We start from the raw sequence: 24,406 nt of genomic DNA on the forward strand, positions 1-24,406 counted from the left end.
CGATGTTGCTAACCTTTTCTAGATTATGATGTTAGGAATTGCAGTAAAATGTCTATTTGAATCGTGGTTAGGACGGTCTCTGAGTTTTTAATTTTGGTATGAAATGTTCGGAAAATTTTGTAGTGATACATTTTCCGTAGTGACACTACTTAGTAATGAGTCCTTTTTGCTTTTCAATGCGTAGCTATTTTCTTCCCAATCTGTTCTTGGATTGTTCTCGAGGGTCTTACTTTTTGGTATCATGTGCTGTTAACTTTTCTATGGAGTTCAACATTCGTTTGAAAAAGTTCATTGTTTATTGTCGACCAAGTCTGATCTCTGAAAACTGTACTAACATGTCTAGCCAAACGCAGCCACACATACAACTTTACCTTTTCTTCGCTGCATTAGCAAAAGATTAGAGTGTAGACAATGTACAAACCCAATTATTCAACTAACACTTGTGTGCCATATCGATAAAGAGATAAAAATCCACATCATCAATGTAACAACAAACACTGCATTCACAATTTTTTTTTTGAAGACATTGATTATTGGCAAAGATCTCATAGTTGCTGGCCTGGTCCTTTTAGGATTTGTTGTTTGTTTGAAAGTAGCTTATCACGTGTATCACGCGATGGTCCTTTTAGGATTTGTGTGTGTCCTTGCATATGCATTTTCTTATATAAATATAAGCTGGGATTACATCAAAATGAAATTATAACTTTCTAGACTAGGGCCACATGTGTACGAGGAATATGCTCACGTCTTGTTAGGGACGCTCAAGTAGGTCGTCGTGATTCCTTCCTTTTTTCCCTTGATCGTGCCTGTTTTTTCTTCTATGAGACTCGCTGATAATCGGGTGGATTCACAATTCCCCTTGAAGTCCGACTTTATGCACTCCACAAGTTACGACTTTCCGCAACATGTTGTGGCAGAAAGCTTTGCAGATCTTCACCCTCAGAGAGAAAGCTTGAACGGCCGTCCCATTAACCTTCCATGTTGTAAGTAGTGGAGACAATGTTTCTGGATATCACCGAGGATGTTATTCTGAATGCCTTCCATTCACAATAAACTAAATGTCTGATTGAAAAAACCAGGCCATCCTTTCGTATTAGATATTGATCTCTCATTTTCGCAAATCATAACTCCATTCTTGTTGGTTTGCTACATGCCTAGTAAGGAGAGCTAAACAAGTACTCTAACAAGTTCTATACCAGATACATCCAACCATAAGAGGCATGTGTAGTGACTTTTGCTTTATAAGGAGGGCACTGGTATTTAAAGTGTTGTCATGTCTCTTGTGCTAGGTGTGATAGAGTGACATTACTTTGGTATTTATTTTCCGATGTGTTCTCGTCACAGTATTTTTTGCATTCTGGAGCTTGTACCCTTTCTTAGCGGCGTGCGCTAGGAAATACAAGTTTGTCCTTCGTTAAAATCATGGCATAGACTACAAATGCAGAGAACAAGAAGGCATGGCTCTACCTTCGGTGCATTCTTGAACTTGAACCAGTGCAGAAACTCGAAAACGAACCAGCAAAATGAGAGTTCATAGAATAACTAGTTTTTTTTTGTAGAGATTTTTTTTTTTATAGAAAGCCAGTAAACAGTGCATACATGCCAACGGCGCAGAAAAGTCAGATTGGAGCTATTTCCAAGTCCGTGCCGATCGGCGGCCTTCAGCTCCTGCTGGATTTTTGTTGAAACGTTAGTTCTGGCAGCAATAGTTGCAACCTTGATCGTGTTTGCTGTTCTCTTCGAGCATATTCTCTTCCTGATCATGTCTTGTATCTGAAAGGTTTAACTAACAAGGCTATGAATCAATTTTCTTTAGGCAAACGTTTGGTCAAAACGACGTTGTATAACTAAGTGCAGTTGTATTAGTCTTTGCATTATCTTTTTTGCTGAACTAATATTTTTTTCACTGTACTAGCAAAAAATGATGACCTTTTCGTAGAAATTAAGTAGGTTATACCATGAGAGTGTGGACAATGTACTATAATCTGCCCATATGGTTAAACTTATTTTTTTGTAGAAGACAATGTACTATAATCTGCCATATCAGGTAACAACAAAAATAAAGAATAGTTGTTAACAAATATCTGGTGGCTAATCTGATTTAGAATTCTGCTTCGATCCACCCCTCCCAAACTCTAACACAATAACGGCTAAGGTCATTTACACTTTTAGAAGTAAGGGCATGATGGTCATTACAAAATATAAAATCGTAATTGACGATAATTATGTCATACTATAGCCCTTCAAAAACCGCTCCTATTGTACACTTGATTAGTACATCCGTATTCGTAAGGTCTTCATGGCGGTGGTGAAGCACCTCCGGAACGTCTCCATGCCAGTTGGTGGAAAAAGTGATGCCCACTTCTAAACCCGAGTCGATGCCCATGCGGCCGATCTCCGCCACCGCGAGGCTCCGGTTCTCGCCATAGAAACAATCTCCACATCCACGGCCGGCCAAATCCAAAGTCGAGGCTCTATACCAAGAATCTGGCCATCTTTGATGGGCTCCATAACCGATTCCCACTCTCGCAACGCCACTCTGCTTTCTCGTTGCAGCTACTATCGCCGTGCACGGCGTGTCAAGGCGCTGCTCAGGCCCAAGGCGAGGTCCTTCTTAGGCATGGTACGAAGTAATCGGCTAGGATGGGCAGCTTCGTCCACTCTCGGAGGTGGACGGAGAGTACGAAATAGGTCGCCTCGGCCTTGAAGCCACTTCCTTGGACGTCTCTCCCAGCTTTGGCACCAAGGTAGCATGACAACATGAAGCCCAAGGCGGCAACGAGAGTGGAGCCCCGCATGGCCTGGCCAGCGCGACCAAGACCCTGACGCTCTGCAGTTAATCCCTAGATACCATGAACGTGGCAATGAGCTGGTCCAGGAACATCTTGACAGCTGCTATTTTTTTAAGGGTGAACAGTGGGTTCCCCACTGCATATTTCTTTATTTTATTGAAGTTATAATCAAAAAGTACAAAGAAGCAGTTGCTTGAGAGGAGCAACTAAAAAGCAAGGAGGCACCAGGCCTAAAGTAAAAGCAAGCAATGCTTGACAGCTGCTATTTATTTGGTGATTATCATGTTTTTGGCGTAGTGGTCGTAGAGGCCCTTGTGGTCACTGACGAGCGTCTGATCGATGACAGTACACGTAAGACAACTAGAGAAAATTACAAAAAATCACCACATTAGAGGCTAGGGTTTTAAAAAACCACCACTTCACGGTTTTTTTTTCTTCAAAAAACCACCACTCTAGAGGTAACACGTAATATATAGCACTGATTCGTGTCTAACAGTGGTTTAATGGCCAAACTGATATGTGGGTCCCGCTGCCAGGCTGACGTGGCATGTACACTTTGCAAAAAAGCCCTTCGTACATTATAGATTTTAATTTCGTCCGCCACTTTGTTTCCTACTTTTCTTTATCCCTTCCTTTTCTTATTTTTTCTTATCCCTGGAGTAGTCCCTGTCCGCCGCCGCCCCTCCTGGCACGGACGGCAACTCTTCCCCGTCAGACCGCCGTACCCTGGCCGCGCGCCGCCGTGTGGCCACATTCGCGTGGGATGCCCGCTGTTGGAGCTCAGTCCCGGCGCGTTCCACCTGCGCCTTCGCCTGGCCGGCCTCAACTCGTCCACCACCGCCGCCATCGCGTATGGGTGTTAAAACCACCGCCTCCACTCCGCGCCCTCCTCGCGTGTGGCGCTCCGCGTGGGAGGAGGCGCTGTGATGTGCTTACATCTTGAGCTCGGGTTGCTGGGGGGGGAGGAGAAGGAGCAGGGTAGGCAGACTCGACCTTCTTCACCAGCTCCGGCAAGGTTGGCCGAGAACAGCTCCACGGTGGTTCAAGTCGGAGCTCCCTCACATGTGTATCGGCGCGCATGACCGCAGCCCAAAGTCAGCCTCGATGTGCACGCTCGCAGGCGTCGCCGTCCCTGCTCGGACTACTGCATGTGCGGGCTCGCCTGCGTCGCAGACCCGGTAACGGCAAAGGGAACAGCTGTGCGTTTGCCACAGCTTGGGCAGTCACCTGATCCAACTCCTCGCTGACCTTTAGAAGTTGCTTTTCGGTCTTACGGAGGAGTCTCTCATTTGGATCCCCGGTCATCCAGTCGGGGGGACCCGCGGCCATTGCGGTGGAACTTGTCGCTAATAGACTCAAAAAGAATCCTACTAGGATCGCGCTTCCCGGTATGAGGCCTCCCTGTGCAGGTTCGCCGGCGTCGCCAGCCCTCGGCCTCCTACCCGTGCGGGCTCGCCGGCGTCGCCGATGTTGAGGCCTCCTGTCGACGGACGACGGCGGCGCCCGTGCTCGCAGATCGATGGCCTCCCCCGCCCGGTACCTCCACCAACGGTGCGGCGAAGCAGTGAATGGAAGTGGAGCTGCTGTTTCTATTTCTTGGGTGCCCAATTATGGCCATCTTGGTGGTGCTGCTCCGGCCATGGCACCGCCTCCTGACGCGGAGAGGAGAACAAGTCGACGGCCGCAACGCTGCTGGGTGGAATCGATGTGCGGCTGAGCTCCACCAGAGAGGAGGAAGATGGAGCCGAGGGAGTAGGGAACGGAGGCTGGGGTGGGGAGAGGGCACCGACACCGGCGGCCGAGCACGGTGAAGCCGTTTTTTCTCACCCATTTTTTTGAGAGAGAAAAGGTCAGAAGCGAGATGTTATCTGACAAGTGGGTCCTGCTCATATTTACAAATAAGCCCAGAACTAGAACCAATATATGGAGCTTCTCCATTCATAGCTAATCAATCGCCACATCATCCTGACATAGGGACTCACAAGTCAGTTTTCTGATTTAACTAGTATCAGAAACGAATCAGTGCTTTTTGTTACGTGTTAGCTCTAGAGTGGTGGTTTTTTGAAACCCTAACGTAAAGTGGTGATTTTTTTTTGTTACACTAGCCTGTAATGTGGTGGTTTTTTGTAGTTTTCTCAGACAACTAAGTAACTATTTTCTTCAATGAAGAAAGACATAGGTGAGCTATCTCTACTATTTTGTGGTCTCTATCAACCTAATTGCACGGTCTTCCCATTGATGTGCAATGCTACATCTAGTTGAGAAACGATCCCGCGGTCTTCGCTACAGTATGCATTTCCGAATGCCTCCCATTCACAGCACACTACGTATAAGTTTAATATTGCACCAATTTTGGCGACTGATATGGATCTCTCATTTTCTAAAATCAAAACTACTTTGGTGTTAGTTTTGGTGCTACAAGCCAAGCATGGAGAGGTAAGACAGATACCATGTTATATACAAGACATTATGCAACCATATATATGAGGGACGTGTAGTGCAGTTTGCATGAGTAGAGTGATGCCAGATTGCCAGCATTTAACGAAAGATTGGTGAGTGTCGGGTTGTCTATTCATGAACCTATAATTAATACTTGCAAAGATACTATTTTGGATATTGGCAGGTCTCCAGAATGTAAATCTGAAATCAGATGGCCAAGATTGTTATAGCAATGGGGATACATTATTTGATTGCAGTAATCCAACAAATTGACAGGAACACAAGCATTATTGCTTATACATCCATGCTAAAGAGGAACATTATTACTTTAACATTAATGTGACAGATGTAAATTAGGGTGGTGATAACCTTGCAGATTACAATATTGTGCTCATGTTTTGTACAGCCAACTTCTTCAGCTATACTCTAAGAAATAGACAATGGTACACACTACAGTAGCACGAGGAAAACAAAATAGAATTTGCTAATTTGTGCAGCATGCAGAAAATGGAGAAGAACTGCCGCTGAATTTTTTTTGGCTGATTTGTCAAGCATGCAGCGAATGGATAAGACATTATAACAGCATATCTGATACTATAGCTAACATGCTCTCCTAGAGATAATCAATATATCTGATTTGCCGGACGCGGACGGCTCACCATGGACCTCACCGGACGGGATGGAGGGAGAAGGGGGACGGAGGGGGACGGGGGGGGGGGGGGGAACGGTGTAGTCCCTCCGGGCATGGCGCCAACCGCCACCCACTACCTCACATGACGGTATTGCCGGCACTTTTCTTGCCGGCACATTACGGATATGCCACTAAAGCTACTCTTTAGCGGCACTTTTTGATTAGTGCCTCAAATTACCAATTATTGGCATTTTTTAGGTAGTGCCATTAATGTTAGATTATTATTGGCATTTTACTAAAGTGCCGGTATATTTTTTCGCGGCAGTTTTAGGAAAGTGCCTGCAATATTGCTTATTACTGGCATTTTACCAAAGTGCTGGTATTTTTCACGGCAGTTTTTCAAATATGTGGTCAATGTTGATGTATACTGGCATTTGGAAAAAAGTGCCGGCATCCCCCCAACGCAATTATTTTTTGAAGGGTCTAAATGCAAAATTCGAACCAAACAAACTCTCCCATTATCATCTTCTCCTTTCCCCTTTCTCACGCGCGTCCTCGGTTCCCCAATGCGCCGCCGCCGCCGCTCGTCGACGTGCAGTCCAACGCCGGCCGAATTCATCGCCTCCACGCACTGAGCGAACTTCATCTTGGTCCCCTCCACCGGATCCCTACCCGAGCCCGTCCTTTCCGCCCCTGAGCACGACGACGTGCCTAACCCTAGCCGTGGGGTTCGTCACGGTCGCCGCCGCGGTTCCGCACCGCGCCTCCCCCGAGCCCTCCCACGACGTCCTCCTACCCATCCCGTGCGGGGGGCCTGCGCTGCAACCCGTCGTGGCCGCCCTCTCGTCGACAACTAGCGGTTCGCATTGAGCACCGAGAAAAGCCTGGAGCTAACGCAACTCTCACCCAACGCCCCAGCTCTTCTCGTCGATCCCCATTCTCTCTGCCCGCGCCCCTGCGCCGCCAACACCCGCCGGGGCTGCTCCGGATCCTCCTTCCCGGCGGATTCCTGATGTCTACGCACGCTTCTATTCCTGTAGACAGTGTTGGGCCTCCAAGAGCAGAGGTTTGTAGAACAGCAGCAAGTTTCCCTTAAGTGAATCACCCAAGGTTTATCGAACTCGGGGAGGTAGAGGACAAAGATATCCCTCTCAAGCAACCCTGCAATTACGATACAAGAAGTCTCTTGTGTCCCCAACACACCCAATACACTTGTCAGATGTATAGGTGCACTAGTTCGGCGAAGAGATAGTGAGATGCAAGTGATATGGATGAATATGAGTGGTAATAGCAATCTGAAATAAAGATGGCAGCAAGTAAACATGCAGTGGAACAATAAATAAATGGAGTTTCAATGCTTGGAAACAAGGCCTAGGGATCATACTTTCACTAGTGGACACTCTCAACATTGATCACATAACTGAATAAACAAATATTACTTCCTCTACACTCTCTTGTTGGATGACAAACACCATTCATTGTGTAGGGCTGCAAGAGCTCCCTCAAGCCGGAGTTAACAAACTCCACAACATTCGGTGTTCATATTTAAGTAACCTTAGAGTGCATGATAGACCATTGCAATTATACCGAGTACTAACATAGCATGCACACTGTCACCGTCAGGCTATGAAAGGGGGAATAGATCGCATCAATACTATCATAGTAATAGTTAACTTCATAATTTACAAGAGATTACAATCATAACCTACGCCAAGTACTACATAATGCACACACTGTCACCTTTACATCATGAAGGAGGAATAGAGTACTTTAATAACATCACTAGAGTAGCACATAGATGATATTCAACTAGATCACAAAGCTCATGATCACATAAAGATCACATGGGAGAGAGAGATGAACCACATAGCTACGGTAGAGCCCTCAGCCTCGGGGGAGAACTACTCCCTCCTCAGCATAGGAGACAGCAGCGGCGATGAAGATGGTGGTGGTGTCGATGGAGATGCCTTCCGAGGGCACTTCCCCGTCCCAGCGGCGTGCCGGAACAGAGACTTCTGTCCCCCGAATCTTGGCTTCATGATGGCGGCGGCTCTGGAACTTTTCTCGTATCGTGGCTTATCTTTTTAGGGTTTTCGCGACGAAGGCTTTAAGTAGGCGGAAGGGCAGCCTCGGAGGGGTCCTGGGGCCACCAGACCATAGGGGGGTGCGCCCCCCCTTGGCCGCACCGCCTTGTGGGGTGGGGCCCCCCTGGGCCCTCTCTGGCCCCTCTTCGGTGCTCTGGAAGCTTCCGGGAAAAATAAGATATTGGGCGTTGATTACGTCCGATTCCGAGAATATTTCCTTTCTAGGATTTCTGAAACCAAAAACAGCAGAAAACAACAACTGGCTCTTCGGCATCTCGTCAATAGGTTAGTTCCGGAAAATGCATCAAAACGATATAAAGTATGAATAAAACATGTAGGTATTGTCATAAAACTAGCATGGAACATAAGAAATTATAGATACGTTGGAGACGTATCAAGCATCCCCAAGCTTAGTTCCTGCTCGCCCTCGAGTAGGTAAACGATAACAAGGATAATTTCTGAAGTGACATGCTACTTACATAATCTTGATCATACTATTGCAAATCATATGAGATGAATGAAGTGATTCAAAGCAATGGTAAAGACAATGACTTAAACAACTGAATCATATAGCAAAGACTTTTCATGAATAGTACTTTCAAGACAACCATCAATAAGTCTTGCATAAGAGTTAACTCATAAAGCAATAGATTCAAAGTAGAAGGCATTGGAGCAACACAAAGGATGATTAAGTTTCAACAATTGCTTTCAACTTGTAACATGTATATCTCATGGATAGTTGTCAACATAAAGCAATATAACAAGTGCAATAGGTAAACATGTAAGAATCAATGCACACAGTTGACACAAGTGTTTCCTTCTAAGATAGAAAGAAGTAGGTAAACTGACTCAACATAAAGTAAAAGAAAGGCCCTTCGCAGAGGGAATCATGGATTACTATTTTTGTGCTAGAGCTTTTCATTTTGAAAACATAGAAACAATTTTGTCAACGGTAGTAATAAATCATATGTGTTATGTATAAGACATCTTATAAGTTGCAAGCCTCATGCATAGATTACCAATAGTGCTCGCACCTTGTCCTAATTAGCTTGGATTTACATGAATCATCATTGCATAACATATGTTTCAACCAAGTGTCACAAAGGGGTACCTCTATGCCGCCTGTACAAAGGTCTAAGGAGAAAGTTCGCATTGGATTTCTCGCTTTTTGATTATTCTCAACTTAGACATCCATACCGGGACAACATAGACAACAGATAGTGGACTCCTCTTTAATGCATAAGCATTCAACAACAGATAATATTCTCATAAGAGATTGAGGATTAATGTCCAAACTGAAACTTCCACCATGATTCATGGCTTTAGTTAGCGGCCCAATGTTCTTCTCTAACAATATGCATACTCAAACCATTTGATCATGATAAATCACCCTTACTTCAGACAAGACGAACATGCATAGCAACTCACATGATATTCAACAAAAGTGTAATAGTTGATGGCGTCCCCAGAAACATGGTTACCGCTCAACAAGCAACTTATAAGAAATAAGATACATAAGCTACATATTCAATACCACAATAGTTTTTAAGGCTATTTTCCCATGAGCTATATATTGCAAAGACAATGAATGAAATTTTAAAGGTAGAACTCAAGTAATTTACTTTGGAATGGCAGAGAAATACCATGTAGTAGGTAGGTATGGTGGACACAAATGGCATAGTTTTTGGCTCAAGGATTTGGATGCACGAGAAGAAATCCCTCTCAGTACAAGGCTTTGGCTAGCAAGATTGTTTGAAGCAAACACAAGTATGAACCGGTACAGCAAAACTTACATAAGAACATATTGCAAGCATTATAAGACTCTACATTGTCTCCTTGTTGTTCAAACACCTTAACCAGAAAATTTTAGAGAGACCAATCGTGCAAACCAAATTTTAACAAGCTCTATGTAGTTCTTCATTAATAGGTGCAAAGTACATGATGCAAGAGCTTAAACATGATCTATATGAGCACAACAATTGCCAAATATCAAATTATTCAAGACATTATACCAATTACCACATGAAGCATTTTCTGTTTCCAACCATATAATGATGAACGAAGCAGTTTCAACCTTCGCCATGAACATTAAAAGTAAAGCTAAGAACACATGTGTTCATATGCAACAACGGAGCGTGTCTCTCTCCCACACAAAGAATGCTAGGATCCGATTTTATTCAAACAAAAACAAAAATAAGAACATACGAGACGCTCCAAGTAAAGCACATAAGATGTGACGGAATAAAAATATAGTTTCAATAGAGGTGACCTGATAGGTTGTCGATGAAGAAGGGGATGCCTTGGGCATCCCCAAGCTTAGATGCTTGAGTCTTCTTAAAATATGCAGGGATGAACCACGGGGGCATCCCCAAGCTTAGACTTTTCACTCTTCTTGATCATATTGTATCATCCTCCTCTCTTGACCCTTGAAAACTTCCTCCACACCAAACTCAAAACAAACTCATTAGAGGGTTAGTGCATAATCATAAATTCACATATTCAGAGGTGACACAATCATTCTTAACACTTCTGGACATTGCACAAAGCTACTGAAAGTTAATGGAACAAAGAAATCCATCAAACATAGTAAAACAGGCAATGCGAAATAAAAGGCAGAATCTGTCAAAAAAAAACAGTCTGTAAAGACGAATTTTTCTGGGGCACTTAACTTGCTCAGATGAAAATGCTCAAATTGAATGAAAGTTGAGTACATATCTGGGGCACTTAACTTGCTCAGATGAAAATGCTCAAATTGGCAGATTTTTCTGAGTTACCTACAGAGAATCCTACTCAAATTCGTGACAGCAAGAAATCTGTTTCTGCGCAGTAATCCAAATCTAGTATCAACCTTACTATCAAAGACTTTTCTTGGCACAACAATGTAATAAAATAAAGATAAGGAGAGGTTGCTACAGTAGTAACAACTTCCAAGACACAAGAAAACAGTAGCAAAATAAAAACATGGGTTATCTCCCAAGAAGTGCTTTCTTTATAGCCATTAAGATGGGCTCAGTAATTTTAATGATGCACTCGCAAGAAATAAGAGTTGAAGCAAAGAGAGCATCAAAAAGCAAGTATGAAACAAATTTAAGCCTAACCCACTTCCTATGAAAAGGAATCTTGTAAATAGGAGGCAAAGTATCATCAAAGAAAATTTTCTCCTCAATGCTTGGGGGACTAAAAATATCATGCTCATCAAAACCAGCTTCCCCAAGCTTAGAATTTTCCATATCATTAGCAACAATGGTGTTCAAAGCGTTCATACTAATATCATTGCTACTAGCATGCAAATAAGGTTCCATAGGTTTTTTAATTTTCGCATCAAACAATCCATGTCTTAACTCAGGAAATAGAATAAAAAGCTCACTGTTATTTTCCATTATACCTAACTAGTGTAAACAAGAAACAAAAATATGCAATTGCAGGATTGATGTGTACGGGTGCTTCTATTCTTGTAGACAGTGTTGGGCCTCCAAGAGCAGAGGTTTGTAGAACAGCAGCAAGTTTCCCTTAAGTGGATCACCCAAGGTTTATCGAACTCAGGGAGGAAGAGGTCAAAGATATCCCTCTCAAGCAACCCTGCAATCACGATACAAGAAGTCTCTTGTGTCCCCAACACACCTAATACACTTGTCAGATGTATAGGTGCACTAGTTCGGCGAAGAGATAGTGAAATACAAGTAGTATGAATGAATCTGAGCAGTAGTAACGACACCAGAAAAGTGCTTGCTGGCGTGCAGTTGATGGTAGTAATATTGCAGGAAGTAAACATGCAGCAGAATAGTAAACAAGCGGTGTTTGCAGTATTGGAAACAAGGCCTAGGGATTATACTTTCACTAGTGGACACTCTCAACATTGATCACATAACAGAATAAATAGATAAATGCTATAATCTACACTCTCTTGTTGGATGATGAACACCACTAATTGTGTAGGATTACACGAACCCTCAATGCCGAAGTTAACAAGCTCCACAATATTCGATATTCATGTTTAAATAACCTTAGAGTGCATGATAGATCAACACAACTAAACCAAGTACTAACATAGCATGCACACTCGTCACCATCACACTATGAAGGAGGCATAGATCACATCAATACTATCATAGCAATAGTTAACTTCATAATCTACAAGAGATCACAATCATAACCTACGCCAAGTACTACACGATGCACACACTCGTCACCATTACACCGTGCAGGAGGAATAGACTACTTTAATAACATCACTAGAGTAGCACATAGATAAATAGTGATACAAAACACATTGCAATCATAAAGGGATATAAATAAGCACTTCACTATGCTATTCATAACAGTGAATAAGTATTCTGTGAAATATAGCCTAAGAGACCCACACGGTGCACACACTGTCACCTTTACACACATGGGACAAGGAGTCTCCGGAGATCACATAAGTAAAACCCACTTGACTAGCATAATGACATCTAGATTACAAGCATCATCATATGAATCTCAATCATGTAAGGCAGCTCATGAGATTATTGTATTGAAGCACATAGGAGAGAGATTAACCACATAACTACCGGTACAGACCTTAGCCTCGATGGAGAACTACTCCCTCCTCACGGGAGACAGCAGCGTTGATGAAGATGGCAGTGGTGTTGATGGAGAAGCCTTCCGGGGGCACATCCCCGTCCCGGCGGCGTGCCGGAACAGAGACTCCTGTCCCCCAGATCTTGGCTTCGCGATGGCGGCGGCTCTGGAAGGTTTTCTCTGGTTTCGTCGAACGTCGTCGAGGTTTTAGGTCAGGGACGACTAAATAGGCGAAGAGGCGGAGTCGGAGGGGCCACAGGGGACCCACACACTAGGGGCGCCCCCCGGGCCGCGCCGCCCTGTGGGGTGGGGCCCCCCGGCTCCCCTCCGGCCTTTCTCCGGTGCTCGGAAGCTTCCGGGAATTATAAGATCTTCGGTGTTGATTTCGTCCGATTCCGAAAATATTTCCTTTCTAGGATTTCTGAAACCAAAAACAGCAGAAAACAGCAACTGGCCTTTCGGCATCTCGTCAATAGGTTAGTTCCAGAAAACGCATAAAAACGATATAAAGTGTGAACAAAACATGTAGGTATTGTCATAAAACAAGCATGGAACATCAGAAATTATAGATACGTTGGAGACGTATCAACATCCCCAAGCTTAGTTCCTACTCGTCCTCGAGTAGGTAAACGATAAAAGATAATTTCTGAAGTGACATGCTACCAACATAATCTTGATCATACTATTGTAAAGCATATGAGATGAATGCAGCGATTCAAAGCAATGTTAATGCAATGAGTAAACAATTGAATCATATAGCAAAGACTTTTCATGAATAATACTTTCAAGAGAAGCATCAATAAGACTTGCATAAGAGTTACTCATAAAGCAATAAATTCGAAGTAAAGGTATTGAAGCAACATAAAGGAAGATAAAGTTTCAGCAGTTGCTTTCAACTTCAACATGTATATCTCATGGATAATTGTCAACACAAAGTAATATAACAAGTGCAATAAGTAAACATGTAAGAATCAATGCACACAGTTGACACAAGTGTGTGCTTCTGGGATAGAAAGAATAGGCAAACTGACTCAACAATAAAGTAAAAGATAGGCCCTTCGCAGAGGGAAGCATTGATTACTATATTTGTGCTAGAGCTTTTCATTTTGAAAACAAGAATTTTTTTTGTCAACGGTAGTAATAAAGCATATGAGTTATGTATAAGACATCTTATAAGTTGCAAGCCTCATGCATAGTATACTAATAGTGCTCGCACCTTGTCCTAATTAGCTTGGGTTAACACGGATTATCATTGCATAGCATATGTTTCAACCAAGTGTCACAAAGGGGTACCTCTATGCCGCCTGTACAAAGGTCTAAGGAGAAAGCTCGCATTGGATTTCTCGCTTTTGATTATTCTCAACTTAGACATCCATACCGGGACAACATAGACAACAGATAATGGACTCCTCTTTAATGCATACGCATTTAACAACAATTAATTTTCTCATAAGAGATTGAGGATTGATTGTCCAAACTGAAACTTCCACCATGAATCATGGCTTTAGTTAGCGGCCCAATGTTCTTCTCTAACAGTATGCATACTCAAACCATTTGATTGTGAAAACCGCCCTTACTTCAGACAAGACGAACATGCATAGCAACTCACATGATATTCAACAAAGTGTTGATGGCGTCCCCAGGAGCATGGTTATCGCACAACAAGCAACTTACTAAGAAATAAGACACATAAGTACATATTCTTCACCACGATAGTTTTTAAGGCTATTTTGTCCCATGAGCTATATGTTGCAAAGGTAAAGAATAGAAATTTTAAAGGTAGCACTCAAGTAATGTACTTTGGAATGGCGGAGAAATACCATGTGGTAGATAGGTATGGTGGACACAAATGGCATAGTAGTTGGCTCAAGGATTTGGATGCACGAGAAGAATTCCTCTCAATACAAGGCTAGGCTAGCAAGGTTGTTTGAAGCAAACTCAAGTATAAAAGGTGCAGCAAAGCTCACATATGAACATATTGTAAATATTATAGGACTTTACATTGTCTCCTTGTTGTTCAAACACCTCAACCAGAAAATATCTAGACTCTAGAGATCAATCATGCAAACCAAATTTTAACAAGCTCTATGTAGTTATTCATTAATGAGTACAAGGTACATGATGCAAGAGCTTAAACATGAGCACAACAATTGCCAAGTATCACATTATCCAAGACATTTTACCAATTACTACATGTAGCATTTTCCGTTTCCAACCATATAACAATTAACGAAGCAGTTTCAACCTTCGCCATGAACATTAAAAGCTAAGAACACATGTGTTCATATGAACCAGCGGAGCGTGTCTCTCTCCCACACAAGGATGAACTTATTAAAACATAAACAAAAACAAACAGACGCTCCAAGTAAAGTACATAAGATGTGACCGAATAAAAATATATTTTCAAGAGAAGAAACCTGATAAGTTGTCGATGAAGAAGGGGATGCCTTGGGCATCCCCAAGCTTAGATGCTTGAGTCTTCTTGAAATATGCAGGGATGAACCACGGGGGCATCCCCAAGCTTAGACTTTTCACTCTTCTTGATCATAGTATATCATCCTCCTCTCTTGACCCTTGAAAACTTCCTCCACACCAAACTCGAAACAAACTCATTAGAGGGTTAGTGCATAATCAAAAACTCACATGTTCAGAGGTGACACAATCATTCTTAACACTTTTGGACATTGCTCAAAGCTACTGGAAGTTAATGGAACAAAGAAATCCATCCCACATAGCAAAAAAGGCAATATGAAATAAAAAGGCAGAATCTGTCAAAACAGAACAGTCCGTAAAGACGAATTTTACAGGGGCACTTAACTTGCTCAGATGAAAATGCTCAAATTGAATGAAAGTTGCGTACATATCTGAGGATCACGAATGTAAATTGGCAGATTTTTCTGAGTTACCTACAGAGAACCCTGCCCAAATTCGTGACGACAGTAATCTGTTTCACGCGAGTAATCCAAATCTAGTATCAACCCTACTATCAAAGACTTTACTTGGCACAACAATGCAATAAAATAAGATAAGGAGAGGTTGCTACAGTAGTAACAATTTCCAAGACTCAAATATAAAACAAAGTACTGTAGTAAAAAAAACACATGGGTTATCTCCCAAGAAGTTCTTTCTTTATAGCCATTAAGATAGGCTCAACAATTTTAATGATGCACTCGCAAGAAATAAGAGTTGAAGCAAAAGAGAGCATCAAGAAGCAAATTCAAAACACATTTAAGTCTAACATGCTTCCTATGCATAGGAATCTTGTAAATAAACAAGTTCATGAAGAGCAAAGTAACAAGCATAGGAAGATAAAACCAGTGTAACTTCAAAAATTTCAGCATATAGAGAGGCGTTTTAGTAACATGAAAATTTCTACAACCATATTTTCCTCTCTCATAATAATTTTCAGAGGCATCATGAACAAATTCAACAATGTAACTATCACATAAAGCATTCTTATTCACATGCATAAAAGTATCATTACTCTCCACATAAGCATAATCAATTTTATTAGTTGTACTGGGAGCAAATTCAACAAAGTAGCTATCATTATTATTCTCATCATCAAATATAGGAGGCATATTGTAATCATAATCAAATTTATCCTCCATAACAGAGCGGTACTAAAAGACCAATATCATTATAATCATCATAAATAGGAGGCAAAGTATCATCAAAGTAAATTTTCTCCTCAATGCTTGGGGGACTAAAAATATCATGCTCATCAAAGCCAGCTTCCCCAAGCTTAGAATTTTCCATATCATTAGCAACAATGGTGTTCAAAGCGTTCATACTAATATGTTCCATAGGTTTTTTAATTTTCGCATCAAACCATCCATGTCTTAAATCAGGAAATAGAATAAGAAGCTCATTGTTGTCCATTATGCCTAACTAGTGTAAACAAGAAACAAAAAGATGCAATTGCAGGATCTAAAGGAAATAGCTTCGAGCACACACACGACGGTAACAGAAAAGTACTTAGTTACCTGGGACCGAAGTATGAATGCCTTTTACCTTTCCTCCCCGGCAACGGCGCCAGAAAAGTGCTTGATTTCTACGGGTGCTTCTATTCTTGTAGACAGTGTTGGGCCTCCAAGAGCAGAGGTTTGTAGAACAGCGAGCAAGTTTCCCTTAAGTGGATCACCCAAGGTTTATCGAACTCGGGGAGGAAGAGGTCAAAGATATCCCTCTCAAGCAACCCTGCAATCACGATACAAGAAGTCTCTTGTGTCCCCAACACACCTAATACACTTGTCAGATGTATAGGTGCACTAGTTCGGCGAAGAGATAGTGAAATACGAGTAGTATGAATGAATATGAGCAGTAGTAACGGCGCCAGAAAAGTGCTTGCTGGCGTGCAGTTGATGGTAGTAATATTGCAGGAAGTAAACATGCAGCAGAACAGTAAATAAGCGGTGTTTGCAGTATTGGAAACAAGGCCTAGGGATTATACTTTCACTAGTGGACACTCTCAACATTGATCACATAACAGAATAAATAGATAAATGCTATACTCTACACTCTCTTGTTGGATGATGAACACCACTAATTGTGTAGGATTACACGAACCCTCAATGCCGGAGTTAACAAGCTCCACAATATTCGATATTCATGTTTAAATAACCTTAGAGTGCATGATAGATCAACACAACTAAACCAAGTACTAACATAGCATGCACACTTGTCACCATCACACTATGAAGGAGGCATAGATCACATCAATACTATCATAGCAATAGTTAACTTCATAATCTACAAGAGATCACAATCATAACCTACGCCAAGTACTACACGATGCACACACCTGTCACCATTACACCGTGCGGGAGGAATAGACTACTTTAATAACATCACTAGAGTAGCACATAGATGAATAGTGATACAAAACACATTGCAATCATAAAGGGATATAAATAAGCACTTCACTATGCTATTCATAACGAGTGAATAAGTATTCGCGAAATATAGCCTAAGAGACCCACACGGTGCACACACTCGTCACCTTTACACACGTGGGACAAGGAGTCTCCGGAGATCACATAAGTAAAACCCACTTGACTAGCATAATGACATCTAGATTACAAGCATCATCATATGAATCTCAATCATGTAAGGCAGCTCATGAGATTATTGTATTGAAGCACATAGGAGAGAGATTAACCACATAGCTACCGGTACAGCCCTTAGCCTCGATGGAGAACTACTCCCTCCTCATGGGAGACAACAGCGTTGATGAAGATGGCGGTGGTGTTGATGGAGAAGCCTTCCGGGGGCACTCCCCGTCCCGGCGGCGTGCCGGAACAGAGACTCCTGTCCCCCAGATCTTGGCTTCGCGATGGCGGCGGCTCTGGAAGGTTTTCTCTGGTTTCGTCGAACGTCGTCGAGGTTTTAGGTCAGGGACGACTAAATAGGCGAAGAGGCGGAGTCGGAGGGGCCACAGGGGACCCACACACTAGGGGGGCGCGCCCCCCACAGGCCGCGCCGCCCGTGGGGTGGGGCCCCCGGCTCCCCTCTGGCCTTTCTCCGGTGCTCTGGAAGCTTCCGGGAATTATAAGATCTTCGGTGTTGATTTCGTCCGATTCCGAAAATATTTCCTTACTAGGATTTCTGAAACCAAAAACAGCAGAAAACAGACAAGCGGCCTTTCGGCATCTCGTCAATAGGTTAGTTCCAGAAAACGCATAAAAACGATATAAAGTGTGAACAAAACATGTAGGTATTGTCATAAAACAAGCATGGAACATCAGAAATTATAGATACGTTGGAGACGTATCAAGGATCTAAAGGAAATAGCTTCGAGCACTCACACACCGGCAACAGTGCTAGGAAATAGCTTAGTAGTCGGAGGATGTGAATACCTTTTACCTTACCTCCCCTGCAACGGCGCCAGAAAATAGCTTGATGTCTACGCACACTTCTATTCACTGTAGACGAGTGTTGGGCCTCCAAGAGCGAGAGGTTTGTAGAACAGCAGCAAGTTTCCCTTAAGTGAATCACCCAAGGTTTATCGAACTCAGGGAGGTAGAGGACAAAGATACCCCTCTCAAGCAACCCTGCAATTACGATACAAGAAGTCTCTTGTGTCCCCAACACACCCAATACACTTGTCAGATGTATAGGTGCACTAGTTCGGCGAAGAGATAGTGAGATGCAAGTGATATGGATGAATATGAGTGGTTATAGCAATCTGAAATAAAGATGGCAGCAAGTAAACATGCAGTGGAACAGTAAATAAACGGAGTTTCGATGCTTGGAAACAAGGCCTAGGGATCATACTTTCACTAGTGGACACTCTCAACATTGATCACATAACTGAATAAACAAATATTACTTCCTCTACACTCTCTTGTTGGATGACAAACACCATTCATTGTGTAGGGCTACAAGAGCTCCCTCAAGCCGGAGTTAACAAGCTCCACAACATTCGGTGTTCATATTTAATTAACCTTAGAGTGCATGATAGACCATTGCAATTATACCAAGTACTAACATAGCATGCACACTGTCACCGTCAGGCTATGAAAGGGGGAATAGACCGCATCAATACTATCATAGTAATAGTTAACTTCATAATCTACAAGAGATTACAATCATAACCTACGCCAAGTACTACATGATGCACACACTGTCACCTTTACATCATGAAGGAGGAATAGAGTACTTTAATAACATCACTAGAGTAGCACATAGATGATATTCAACTAGATCACAAAGCTCATGATCACATAAAGATCACATGGGAGAGAGAGATGAACCACATAGCTACGGTAGAGCCCTCAGCCTCGGGGGAGAACTACTCCCTCCTCATCATAGGAGACAACGGCGGCGATGAAGATGGCGGTGGTGTCGATGGAGATGCCTTCCGGGGGCACTTCCCCGTCCCGGCGGCGTGCCGGAACAGAGACTTCTGTCCCCCGAATCTTGGCTTCGCGATGGCGGCGGCTCTAGAACTTTTCTCGTATCGTGGCTTATCTTTTTAGGGTTTTCGCGACGAAGGCTTTAAATAGGCGAAAGGGCAGCCTCGGAGGGGTCCTGGGGCCACCAGACCATAGGCCCCCCCCCCTTGGCCGCGCCGCCTTGTGGGGTGGGGCCCCCTGGCCCCTCTCTGGCCCCTCTTCGGTGCTCTGGAAGCTTCCGGGAAAAATAAGATATTGGGCGTTGATTTCGTCCGATTCCGAGAATATTTCCTTTCTAGGATTTCTGAAACCAAAAACAGCAGAAAACAACAACTGGCTCTTCGGCATCTCGTCAATAGGTTAGTTCCGGAAAATGCATCAAAACGATATAAAGTATGAATAAAACATGTAGGTATTGTCATAAAACTAGCATGTAACATAAGAAATTATAGATACGTTGGAGACGTATCAATTCCCTCGCCAACGCTGCATCCACCCGCCTCTATTTGCTAACCCTAGCAGGCTGGGACCTCCTAGCCTGTCGATTCCCTCGTTGGGCACGCTCGTGGTCGCCATCTTCTTCGTCACGCGCGGCTCGGAGTCGCCATCCACCGCAGGGCGCGCTCTCCTCTCGGCGTCATCCTCCGTGGAAGCAGACTGGCTCAGCTCCTGCCCGCCGACGCCACCCACTTAGCTGGTGAGACCTCTGATCCCCTCATCTTCAGATGGTGGCTCTCATATGAATGTCGTTTCCATGCTTTGATGCCTAATAATAAGTTTCAGTAGATTCATCTTGGGTGGGCTTGGTAGATTTTTGTTTTCTGTTATACTACCAAATTCACACGGGAGCGGAGCAGTACAATGTGTGGCGTCCAGAGCTCGTGATGCCATCATCTAAGCTGGGCACTTTCTGAAGCCACATGCTTGCTCATGGACGGGGAGGACAGCAGTCACAGGCTTGCTCGTGATGTCCTTTTTTATATGTTTAAGTATATCAGATTTCTTCCCTTAATGTTCATGTATTTTATCACGCCATTGGTATTAATGAGTCTTCTTTGTCAGGAGATTATACAGTATGAATTTAAGATACTCCAGATTTTCTTTTGCTAACTTAGTTCTTAAAGTATATATACATTCTAAAATACATTCTAGGTCAACCTAGGTTGTATTAACATATATATATATATTCTAAAATACAACACTATTTTTCTACCAAGAAGGTCATTCCTGGACATGACCAGACAACCTCTTATGTTAAGTAAACCTGAACCTATCCAGAAAATTCATGGTCACCACTACGGAGTACAATATTTTGTCAAGCAGGATTCATTTTTTTACATCATGTATGCTTTCTATCATGTGTTTCCCTACTTATGTAATTACGCACGCCATGGCGATCCCCAGCAGTGACATGCAAATATATCTGTAGGCAATTCAAAGCACAGACACATCATCTTGTTGCAAAGACGATCTCCATGTATATATGCATTCTTGGTTCATTTTCTGCTCAAGGGCTCGTCTAATTTTGATTTTTATTAGAAGCTCTGATTTCCAAATATAGATGTTCTTGCTGCATCTTCTTCACCTTAAATTTGTTTCAGTAGATTATTTTTTAAGAATTAAATCATTTAATCGTGTCTATGATTCCATCTTAATATCTATGCAATGTGCTGATGGAATTATTTTCAAACTTTACCACCAGGAAGCACAAATGTAGTATGTTGCTAGCTGCGTGGACCATCGCTTCTTGCAGTACCAGGTTTGAACGAATTTATGGTTCTTGTGTAACCATCTTACTGGAATGAGGGAACATGAGTGTGATCAGTAGACTTCTCACTTGCAGATCCAACCAAATTGTTAGTGGCAGTGCTGATGGTCCATTGAAGCTGTGGAATATGAATCAGGCAATTCTATTCTTACACTTGCTGTATGCCAGTTGTGGGAGGCCTACGTTTCGTTCTATTTAGAGTGGAAGGCACCCATAAACTGCCTCCAACAACACTGTCTCCTCGGGACATGGTTTGTGTGAGGACATGCAATAACCAGGTAGAGGTTGGCACTTTGTGTGTGCAAGGCTTTGTACATAATCTTGGAGAGGATGGGTGCAGTATTATTATTTCTTTGATTCTTGCCCTGGTGATCATACCTTCTCCATGTTTTCTAGGAAAAATTTGCAGGTTGACAAGATAAAGCGTTGGCTGATGGACTGACATACGAGGTAATGAAAAGTTCGCCTTCCTTATGTTAGACGCATATCATACACATGCAAAAATTAACACAACTTTGAGCTAAGCATAGCCATTGGGCTTTCAAAGCACGAGCTTCCAAGCATATTCTTCTTTACTAATGTGCATATCTGAGTATCTCTTTTACAGTGAACAAAGGCTTGCGTATCTGCATTCTTTGCTTCTAATGTAGAACTAGATGGCACTCTTAACTTCTTTTAGGTATAGAGATATTTTTATAGGACTTCATATTTAAAGTATGCAACAATGCAAAGTGATAAGCAAGCTATATTGTAGATTACGAGTTGAGAGAACACTTCATTTGGATCAGAACGAGGAGGAATCAATCCCGGTACAAGGTCTCGAATTTGTGATGCCTTCCTCCAAAGTTCTTCCACGGAAAGGATCAATCATCTTAGTATTATTTTTATTTTGTTCTTTTTTCTTTGTTCTGAGATTTACAAATACACTTTGTTTCCATCTTTCTTCATTTAGTGTGAGAACTGTTGGTATGAGTACCATCTACAAGCATATAATTCAACCCATTTATTGTTGGTCTGAGTACTTGGTACTGTCATCTTGCTGCCCACCTACTGAACGTATGGGAACTTCATCCATAGTGACCATGTCCCCTCTAGATTATATTTTAACTTTCATGTATCGTAGCTTCCCTGCAATATTCTACGAACATGAAATAGGCATTTTATTTGAATATTTTACTGACGTCCAAAGGCTGTTCCGATCTATAGCAGTTCACAATTCGTAACTATAGTTTACTGTTTTAGAAATAAGTATAATGGGTTTTCATTTTGCTTGCAGATTCTACCAGTAGCTTCACTGCCGCTGGCCCGCTTGCCGCTGGCCCGTTGCCGATGTTCCCAGTTGGCCACACCCCCAAACAACAGCAGCACAAGTACAGCTGATGGATCGGCTAGATATGTCTGTTCTAACCTATGAAGGCTTCAGGTGGTTCAGTAATGCTGAAAAAGGATGGTATGTTGCTTCTTTTTGTTTTCAGCTGTTTGGAATAATACATGTACCACATATTTGCAAACCGGGGATTCAAAAGATAGAGTTTGTACCATGTTATTTTGCACAATGAATACTAAATTGAGTGTTCCCGTTCTTTTCCACCTATGTATGAATGCTTGGTTTTTTCACATGTGTTATGTTGAAATTGCAGTGTCATTGACAAGATTGGAGGCAAGGTATAAATGATGCTTCATTGCTTAAAGTCTACTACTATATACTTTTTCCTGTAGAACCCAGTTTTGTGTAATGCACGACCTACTTTTTAGCCACTTTAAGCATGTTTAATGTCTTCAATTTATACCACCCCATTGGTGAGAACCAACGAGCATGTTTAAGCAAATCCCCCTAATTCTTATTCATGTGCTCAGTTATGTTATAAGTTATAATACAGTGAAAAGATAAAGGCAGCTTGTTATAAGTTTGTGTATCATAGTTGCTTCACTTGTGCATACAAAACCTTAGACTTGCTTTAATTGTAAATTGAACATTACAGATCAGTCTGCTTGAAACACTGGAACTCCAGAAAGCTTTTGACCTACTGAATTTGTAAATGCGAATGTTAGACGCTTTTCTTTACGTTATTGCTGCAATTGGATTTTATTTTCGCAATCGGTAATATATCTACTTTCCTGATATAACAAACACACCTACTTTTGTCATGTTTGCTCTGTTTATTCTAGATCTGATGGCAGTGTGCTGACATTGGAGGAACAAGCATCGTCGAAACAAGTGAGGAAGACAAGATGGAAGCCAGTTAGATGAACCCTGTTATATGAACCTTGTTGTATATTTTATCTAATGGTTTTAAACCTTGTTGTTCATGATGTGGAGATGAACCCTGTTAGTCATGTAAGATAGATGCCTAGATTGTGAACCCTTGAATGTTTCAAAATGTTGTTTTCAGACCAAGATTGGTTGGAAATATTGGTTTTAAACATTACTTGACTTCTTGAGTATGATGTATGTTTCATGCCTAGATTGCTTGAATGTTTGAAGGCAGTATAGCAACTATAAAAATGCCCAAGAAATAATCAGCGGTACCAGAATTAAAAGCCTGAAAAAGTAATCGGAGGCATCCTCTAAAAGTGTCATCAAAAAGTTTGGATGGCATTTCTGGAAAAGTGCTGGCAAAGAGATTTCATGACATCTTCGGAAAAGTGCCAGCAAAAAGATTCCGCGGCATCTCCAAAAAGTGCCGGCAAAAACCTTCCACGGCACAGACCAAAAGTTCCGGCAAAACTCTTAACAGGCACAAACTAAACTGCCTCAAATAGCTATTACTGGCATCCGTCTTTGTGTCTTGATATACATACGGCGGCATTTCTCGAAAAGTGTCGGCAAAGACCTACCTCGACTGGAATAAATGCAGCACTTTTTTTTGCGCCTTGAAAAAACTTTGCCGGTACTTTTGGTGCCTTTGCCGGCACTTTTTTGTGCCGGCAATTTGGGTACCTGACGTAGTGACCGCCATCGCCAGGCCGCTCCTGTGTGTGATATTTTTTCTCAAACTCGTGGGATGGGCCTGGCGGCGCCGTGGGCTGCCCATTCCAGCTTACAGGCCTAAACTAACCGAACGAAGCCTAGGGGAATTCGGATCCCGAAAGAAATTGTTAGCCGACATACACAGGAGCAGATCGGATCACGCGTCGGAATCCCGCGCCGAGTCGACGACGACGTCGATCGTTCCACTTCCTTCCTTCCTTCCTTCCTAGTATAAGTTCCCACGACGCAGCAGCAGATCAATCAC

Source organism: Lolium rigidum, chromosome 2, assembly GCF_022539505.1.
Source record: "Lolium rigidum isolate FL_2022 chromosome 2, APGP_CSIRO_Lrig_0.1, whole genome shotgun sequence".
Taxonomy (NCBI): domain Eukaryota; kingdom Viridiplantae; phylum Streptophyta; class Magnoliopsida; order Poales; family Poaceae; genus Lolium; species Lolium rigidum.